This window comes from Cuculus canorus, chromosome 27 (assembly GCF_017976375.1).
Source record: "Cuculus canorus isolate bCucCan1 chromosome 27, bCucCan1.pri, whole genome shotgun sequence".
NCBI classification, from domain to species: Eukaryota; Metazoa; Chordata; class Aves; order Cuculiformes; family Cuculidae; genus Cuculus; species Cuculus canorus.
In genome coordinates, this window is record NC_071427.1 from 627226 (window position 1) to 635931 (window position 8706).

The 8706-nt window shown below is 40.0% G+C and overlaps 1 protein-coding gene across 3 annotated transcripts in view; it reads left to right on the plus strand.

Moving 5' to 3' along the window:
* The window catches only part of LOC128849227 (ceramide synthase 4-like), a 48392-nt gene extending 41620 nt beyond the window's left edge, over positions 1 to 6772 (plus strand). Inside the window, exons 10-14 of one of the 3 annotated variants that reach the window (XR_008447224.1) lie at positions 323 to 462; positions 759 to 851; positions 3425 to 3567; positions 4944 to 5037; positions 5709 to 5831. The gene's annotated coding sequence lies outside the window, so the exon portion shown is untranslated. Of the gene's footprint in view, positions 1 to 322; positions 463 to 758; positions 852 to 3424; positions 3568 to 4943; positions 5038 to 5708; positions 5832 to 6729 lie in introns of those variants that run through there. The other 2 variants (XR_008447226.1, XR_008447225.1) reach the window with 2 other exon arrangements.
* Positions 6773 to 8706: the final 1934 nt, after the last annotated feature.

Below are 8706 nucleotides of genomic sequence, written 5' to 3' on the forward strand. Positions count from 1 at the left end.
TGCATTCCAAACAGGGAGGTGAAGTGAACACTCAATATTATTAGGGAAAATTGGCCAAAGAAAAGTACAGTTGTCATGGGTCCCTACAATGGGGTCTATTTCCAATGCTTGTATTCAAGACAAATGTGCACTCCAGGGGAGATTTCTATGAGCAAAGCCATTGACATCTGCCTAAGGATCCCAGCACTCGCTCCAGTATGATTTGCATTTGTAATGAAACTAAGGAATGTAAGGCAGGGAAAGTTGTCATGACTGGTGACATCATCGCAGTGAGACGACGCATGTCCCACGGGGGTGACCCTCCCCTCGCTCCTCTCCGCAGGTCTCTGAATGGCGTCACTGAGCAGATGGAGAAGTTCTCCAGTGACCTGCACAACCTTTTGCACAAGGTGGAGGCCATGCACCACAGTACCTCCCAGGAGCTGGCCCTGGGGGCACAGCATCGCGACCAGCAGCTCAAGGGTACATCTGCCATTCCCCTGTGCTGAAATGGCTGCGGGGTCCCCCGTGCTGAGGCTGGGGGCATCTAGAAGATGGGGAGAAGGTTGGGCTCTGAGTTAGCCAGAGGTTGGGAGCTCAGGCTGGCAAAGCCCTGTCTGTCTTGGTCACTGCATCTCGGGGTCTCCCTCTTACAAATTGATGTCCTGGGGTTGTGCCGAGTGTGATGACACAAACGGATGCAGCTTATCCATGACAGTGGTGTGGGCAGAGGGGCTTTCCTGCCTCGTGCTTACAGTGCTGCTGCTGTCTCTCCCCAGTGCTCCAGGACTGGATGTCACAGCAGCAGAGGGACATGGAGGAGGAGCGGAGCCGGCTGCAGGAGGAGATTGCCAGAATGGAGACCAGGCTGGGTGAGCAGACTCAAATGAAAACTTTTGTTTAGCTCATACTTTTAAAGTCTGCATTTCTCTGGACCTCGGCTTTGCCTTTAGGCGTCTTGCAGAAACAGTTCATTAAATACAATTTATGCTTGTTTGGCTTTTTTCCTCCTAACTTCATGACTGTTGTCTGTATTTCACAAGTGTGTTGTTTACTCTGAATGAACTCATAACCCATTTTCCAGTTGGAGACTGGCTGAACTGAGTTTAGACGTGGTTGCTTCTGCACTTTGATGGTTAAAAGAAGTCACTGCTGCTTTGAGACTCAGTCACCATCTTGGAAGTCTTGGTGCTGTGCATAGGCATAGTGAAGCTTGAAGGCAGTTGGTATTGCCAGAGAGTAAAGAAATATAGGGAAATATTAGGTCTGTAACGTGAACAACTTTTTGCAGCAATTCTTTTGAAGGACTAACAGCTGCTTGATGGTTAGGGGGACTAACCTTTTGATTACTTCTAATTTGTGAGTGTTACCTTTTATAGCTAAAACCTCTGTCAAAAGGCAGTATGAAGTAACTTCAGGAAGTATAACCCAGGCTTCTTACCTTTCCACGTGATGTTATCATCGGAGGTGTTGCTTTCAATTGTGTGCTTATGCTGAACTCAAAACTGGCCAGCGGTCTGTTACCAGTAAGCGTCCTCTGTTTTACGGATAACAGATATCTTGAACTGTATCGAAGAAAACAATTGTGTTTCATGAAGTACGTAGTTATTGGAAACTTGTGTCTTAAAAAGCTAGATTTGTTATAATCTTAAAATGAATTTTAAAAGGGAGGCAACAAATACTGAAGAAAATAACGATTTCATTTTTGAAATGTCATAAGTGAACAGGTTTTTGTGATCTCTGTGCACCTGCACAAGGTACGTTTTCTTTACAATAATTTATTCGGTTGGCAAACAGAGCTGAAGAAGCAGAAAATCTTGTTTTCTCCCAGTCAACGAAAAAATCAAAGCTTGATGCAATCTTGAAGGCTGAGACAGCTGGAATTGGTTTCAGTCAACTGCAAATGATAGTGTTTAATTTGAATGAAAAATGTGTTTTGAAAACCTCTTTTCCTACGTGCCTAGCATATGAAACATAGATTGTTGTAGTTACTACATGACATTCTAATGTTTTTCTGAATTCTAATGAAATTCCAATGTGTAATATAGTGACAAATCAGAAATTGGCTAATAAATGACACTCTATAATGTAATGTATGTCAGGACTGAATGTTTATACGCTGAGCTGTTGAATGCTCAAATATACATGCCACTTACTAAATCAAACAGCTTAAATGTACTTTGTAAAGCAAAGGAAGATGCAAATTCATGTGTCTGATCTTTTGTTAGCTTCTAAGAGGGTGTTTCCTACTAACCAAAATGAATGTTAGATTTTAACATAGTAATTAAAGATTTTGTTTTCACATAGTTCTAGCTTACTTCAGCTCACGTTACTGAGAGACAGAGGTTTTGGAATTGAAATGGAATGTTCTTTTCTGCTGGTTTATAATCATGATTCATTGCTCCTCACAGTCTGAATATACGTGGTATAATTTGTTGGGTTCCTTTAAAACTTCATTCACATATGAACTGAAGAAAGCAAAGAGGGTGTGATTGCTGTAACTGTAGGTTTGGTCAAAAGCAAATAATTCTTCTGGGCGACCTGGCTTTACAGTTCTTGGCACTTGGCTACCAACGCTTTGTCGTCTGTCGAGGACTTTTGATAGATGTGGGCTTTGTCCTGCATTCCTCAGCAGGGCAAATGTGCCTGTCCAGGTGCTGGTGGTTACTGTGGCTGTTCGCTAGTTTTTCCTTTCTGTATTCTCAGTGTACAAAAGGCATTGTGATAGTTCCAGGTCTTGGGTAATCCACTACCCAGTTACTTCCCTGCAGGAATTTAGACAAACTGATTTATTTTACAGAGTACCTATCTTTTTGTTGTATGAATAATCACTCAGATGCTTCTAATTATTTCTGTCTCTGTTAGGAGTTTCTTCTCACTTGCATTGCATTTTTAGCTCAGTATAGAGGCAAAAAGCAGCAGGAGTATCTTGTCTTGGGAGTGAGATTTGTAGATTGATAGGTGTTTGCTAATTATGTCCAAAGTATCTGTTGAATGCAGAAGGATTTTTGTGGATCACTGCTGTTTATCACAGCTTCTGATGAATCTGACTGGGTGTTCAAGTGCACCACAAGTCTGTTGTGACTTACGCAGGGAAAGAAAACAGTTTTCTTCATGAGCAAGGATGGAAGTGTTTGGGATGCGCTGTGTTTCTTTGCAGCAGTGCAGAAATACGGTCAGGCTGCAAGACTTCTGAATATTAGTGTAAGGTTTTTCTTTTTTATCCCATTCATCTTCTTATGATAGAATTGTGGGACAAGTTGGTGTAGGGCAGAAGAAACGACATGCTGTCTAGTTTTCAGCCTTAGCAAAGATTAATAGGGGTATGTGGAATGCTGACAAAACATCTGAACTTGTATTTCTTGGGAACAGTAGAGAGAGGCGAATTAATGTCTTTAACAGAGTAGTTGAAAACCCTGATTGAATACTTCCTCATTCCTTGCAGTTGGCAAACATGAATTAATTGGGCATAAAAGTTGCAGTGAAGATCCTCAGTCGACAGAAGATTCACAGCCTTGATGTTGTAGGAAAAATCCTCAGGGCGATTCAGAGCCTGAAACTCTTCAGGCGCCCTCATATAATGAAACTGTAAGTTTTGCTTGCTGTCATCAGACCTATTGAAGCACTAGTCTCTTTTTGCTCTCACTGGTCTTATTTAAAACATGTTTAAAGTGCAACACTACTAGTAGTATCTCATCAGGAAAGTAACCAGCTTCCGAGTATGCCTACAGTGTCTTCTGTAACACATTTGCACAAGACTGAGCTCTGCAGGCCGGAAATCTTCTATTTGATTTTTGCTTACAAGTCCTTTCAACAGGTATATAAAACATATGATCCTGATGGATGCTTCTAATAGCATCCACCTCTGGTTTAGATGCTACTTCAGTTTTCTTTTTCTGGTGGTATTTGACCTTTTTTTCTGCTTAGAAAATGAGTTAAGAACAAGATTGTAAAGGGCATTTCTATAGTAAGTTTGTTGTGTTTTATTGCTTGAAGTATGTTCTAGTGATATGCTTGTTAATGACCTATGGTTTTCCAGTGTAGGTGGTGTGTCTGGTTTCTGCTTTGTCTTGGAACTGGCATTGTGAAGAACGGTGCAATTCTGAGGATTGTGTGTGAATTCAGTTATTTGTTGCAATTCGGATATTTGTATGCTTAAGTGTAATACCTTGAAACATTCATTTTCGTCCAAGTGCCACCTCCTCTCTTCTCAATAGAATACCTGAGTTTTGACCAAAGTGTTATCATAGTTCATTGTCTTGTTTCCTTAAAAATGGAACACTTCTGACTGGGAAAAAAATTAAACAACTTATAGGTTGTAGAACAACCCCAAAATCTATCACATGGGGAGTTTGGCTATAAAATAGTATTTCAAAACTTGAAAGCTGTTTTTTTTTTTTTTCTTGAAACTTAACAGAAGTGGAGTATTAAAATATAACAACCAGAGTTGGAAGCTCTTAAATACTAATTAAAAATACAGGTCCCTTTTACAAAGATAATAGTTGTTACTATTAGGAGCAGGTTTGGGTTTTTTTTTAGTCTTGATGGACACTTTTTTTTTTTTCTTTATGGAAAGTCAGTTTTTTTGCATGTTAAGGTTGAAAAGTGCATGTTTTTGAGACAGTAGCAAAGTGCTTTTGAATTCTTTCCTCACTGCACCAACTGTCTGTGGGGTAGCATCATAGTTAGTCCAAATGACTTCTGTGAAACTAAGCTTAGTACTCTGAAAGTACAAAGACTGATATTCCTGGCAGGGAATAAAAATTTCCTGCTATTCCTGCTGATGGTGGTGTCATATAGTGAAAGGAGTGGAAATGGTTTTAGAAAAACGTTGTCATTCCAGTGGCTGCAAATTGGCTGGCAAATATTTTCAAGTGTACTTTTATCTGACTCTTTGGTTTTAACCAAATGTAAGGAACATCTTTTACTGAGTGTGTCAACTAACATATGCCTTCTCTTATCAGGTACCAGGTCATCAGTACTCTAACTGACATTTTCATGGTGGTGGAATACGTTTCAGGAGGAGAACTGCTTGATTATATATGTAAAAATGGAAGGGTAAGAAGTGGTCAAACTCTACAAATTAATGACTTGCATTCTGTTATTGCTTTTGTAATGTTCCTGTGACACTTGAAACTGAGGGACAGACGGGTTCTTTTGGGGGATCCTTAGCAGAATTATATAAATAAAGCCTTATTTTTTTTTTTAACAGGGTATCATGGTTAGTATAGCACAGAATTTCTGCAAACAGAATCAATGCAGTATAATTTACAAGTAGCATAATACAGAATTTATAATAAAACTTAACATTTGATTTCTAATCGCCTGGACCATCTGCAGATTGTGTCACATCTTAATACATGGTTTACTATATCAATATAACAATCGCAGTCTGGACTTAATCCTGTGAAACAATGAGTCACTCACTCGATCCTGGAGGAAGGAGACAATGGTGGTGACGTCCCTGGCCTTGGGAGGTTTCGGGTCTGGCTGTCTAGCAGCAATCCTGGTCCAGGTTCCCCACTTCAGACTTGATTTTATGGCCAGTGCTCTCTGTGCTGTTACATTTCCCTGTTCTGTGACGGGGTCATCACCACCACCTGGTTGGCTGTGTACCTGGGGCCTTCGAGGCTGCTGAGGAAGGGGGTAATGAGTCTGGCACGCAGGAACCTTGAGGCTGGTTGGGAAGGGAAAAAGAAATCTGTTTGGTTGGTTTACTTGGTTCGCAGGACCTTCACAGCCTGATAACGTGGGAAAGGGAAGAAATACATGCCTCAGTCACAGAATGACCGTTTGCCTCCTAAAATGGTATGAGCTGTGCTGACCACATTACCAGGCACCTGGAGCAGGCGGTACTGTCACATTCAGTTGTATCGAGGTTTTTTTGTATGGGTTCAGTGCTAACTTTTGAGCTGGCAATTAAAATATTCTTTTAAGACTGTAAGTTTTTGTGTAAGTAAAAAGGGCTGTATGTTAATACATTTCAGATCTTTATGTATGACTTCATCACAGCATTTTTTCTCTCTACTGATACTGATAAGTTAATTTGCCATTACTGGGTACAAATTGGAGGAATATGTATCCACCTGAAGACTGTTTCTTCAGTATAACCCATTACTGGAAAGCTACCATTGTGCCCTTACTATCCTCTTCTACTGGCAGAACAGTTTATGTGGAAGCTCTGAAGTCGCTTTTGACAGACGGTTTAGATAGCCAGGATACTTTTAGTTAGTTAGAACAAACCTTGACATGGGTCGGGCGTGTGTGTAGGAAATGCCCAGATAGATCTGCTGTTTGTGGCTAGCTGCTAACAGCTTAAGCAGCATCTAAAATTTGTCACTTCTGTGCTGCATGTCAGCAGCAGCTTTTGTCAACTTAAATCTTATGGTATGGTTAAATATCAAAATTCATTGATATTTCACTTAGATAAAGTTAATGGTTGGGTGCTAATGTTTCTAATTACTGAGTATGTAACATCTGCCTAAAGCATTTCAAAAGCATGATTAAGAAATTTCAATGAATTTCTGAGTTGGTGGGCATGTTTTATTTTGGTTATTTTAGAGTTGTGGTACAAACAAAATTATGTAAACTCTGAAGCTTTCTGCTACAGGTTCTGATCATCTGCTCTATGCAGTGTCAAAACTAAAAGTGATAAATTTAGACCACCAAAAATTTCCTTTGGTTCACATAAATGAAAAACCACTTGTCTTCCATGGTCTGATAATTGTTTAAAATGTTTGTCTGCCTTAGCTTGATTGGAATGCAGGTAGACGTGTGTTCCAGCAAATCCTTTCTGGCATGGCTTGCTGTCGCAGGCATACGGTGGTATGCAGAGATCCGAAGGCTGAAAATGTGCTGCTTGATGCACACATGAATGCCAAGAGAGCTGACTTTGGTAAGCATCGCTATTTTATGTCTGATTGCATTTCTCATTACTTAGATCCCGTTAATTACTGAGGGAAAGTTTCAATAAAATGTCTGTAGTTGAATACCCGGATGGTGGGACAAAATACAAGAACCTGGAGAGTGTGAATGGAAAGCAAAATTGTGTTCCTGCACATGTGTAGAACTTGTGTGCTTCTCAGGCTTTCTTGTCATGTATTTTCTATGACTGAGTGAAATTGTGAACTGATTTCTTTGGTTCTGCTTAGCAATATTTTCTCTGAAATGCTTAAATTCCTGACCCATCCACTTCAATATTCACTCCTATTGCCTGGTTCACTATCTGTAAAATGTAACTGCTTCGCTCTCTTGGAAGTAGAGTGCAGAGGCAGTTTACCATGTTTAAGAACCACATTGCTGTGGTAAAATACACTAGACCTCCTGTTAAACTGCTCTAAATTCACTTAAACTGCGAAAATGTGATTGAAAAAACATAATTAAAAGTATAAAGGGTAAACTAAGAACTGTTAATCGTGCAAACTCCTGTGCGTTTTTGCCATCTCCCTGCCTTTACTAATCAGAAAGCTTAATTGTTTATCGTAGCTGTTTCTGACAGAGTGGCTGAGAAGACTGGCAGCTAGATTTTGGAGCTGTCTGAATTGGGAAACCTCACCAATAAACATAGTAAGGGATCTGTACTGCTACGATATCACGATATACCTCGTGTAGACGTAGTGGATAATACCTGACCTTGTAAAGCACTCTGAGGCGTCTGAAGAAAGGTGACAGGAAATGCTGATATTCTAAGCTTATTTTAAAAGCATGGTGTTCAATTATTTGGGTACTGGGAATCACAGTATTGATTTTTTTTGTGTGTAATAAGTGCTTTGGGTTGAATGGCTTATGTGGTGGAGAAATTAAGTATAAAGTATCTTCCTGCAACTTAAGTCTCATCAAAGCTGTAGCGCTCAGTTAGTCAGGACTGGTGTATTAAACAAGACCTTAATAAATGCTTTTGTGTGTTACAATACGAAAGCTAGCCAAGCTGTACTTCTCACCTCCCTCCCAGCCCTGTAGAAAGGGTAGGTGTGATTCCTTCTCGGAGACTGACTTCCCTGGCATATGGTAGTCTCGGTCATGGAGCCTCCACTGAGGAAACCAGAGGGTATTGGACACAGCTGTCCTAGGAATGGTAGTTGTTTAGTGATGCTAAACCATACCGAGCGAGTATCTAAAGCTCAACTAATGAACAGCAGTGATCTGGGAAGCATCTGAGCAGTGTAGGTGTCTAAATTGTGGCAAAGTCAGGGGCTCCCCTCAGTTCTCCTAGCCAATATAAGCTCTTAAAGAGTTTTGGGCAATTCTGTGGTAGCATCTTCCACTTTGGTGTTTAGAAGTAAATGTGTTATTTAAGACTTCCTTATTGATGACCAAAATCCTACTTTCCTATGTTACTCCATCTCCCTAGAGCAACTTTGATCTCTGCCACACGCGCATCATCCAAATTGAACTGGGTTTTGTCATGTAATAAATGTTCTCAAATAATGAATATGTTATCAAATATTTCTAGGTTGTGTGCAATAATTGATTATTTTTACTTAGATTTATGATAAATAAATGGAGGGTTATGTGGCACGCTCATAACCCAAATGTCAGTAATTCCAAGGAGTGTCACTTGCTTACTAAGATAAATTTAACTTTCCAATTGGAATTTCTAGGGGTTTGTTCTAGGTGATGTATGCAATGTGAAATGATTTTGCTCTTTGAATTTTTAGTAGTTACTCTTACACACTTTCAGGTCTGTCAACTATGATGTCAGATGGAGAATTTTTAAGAAGAAGCTGT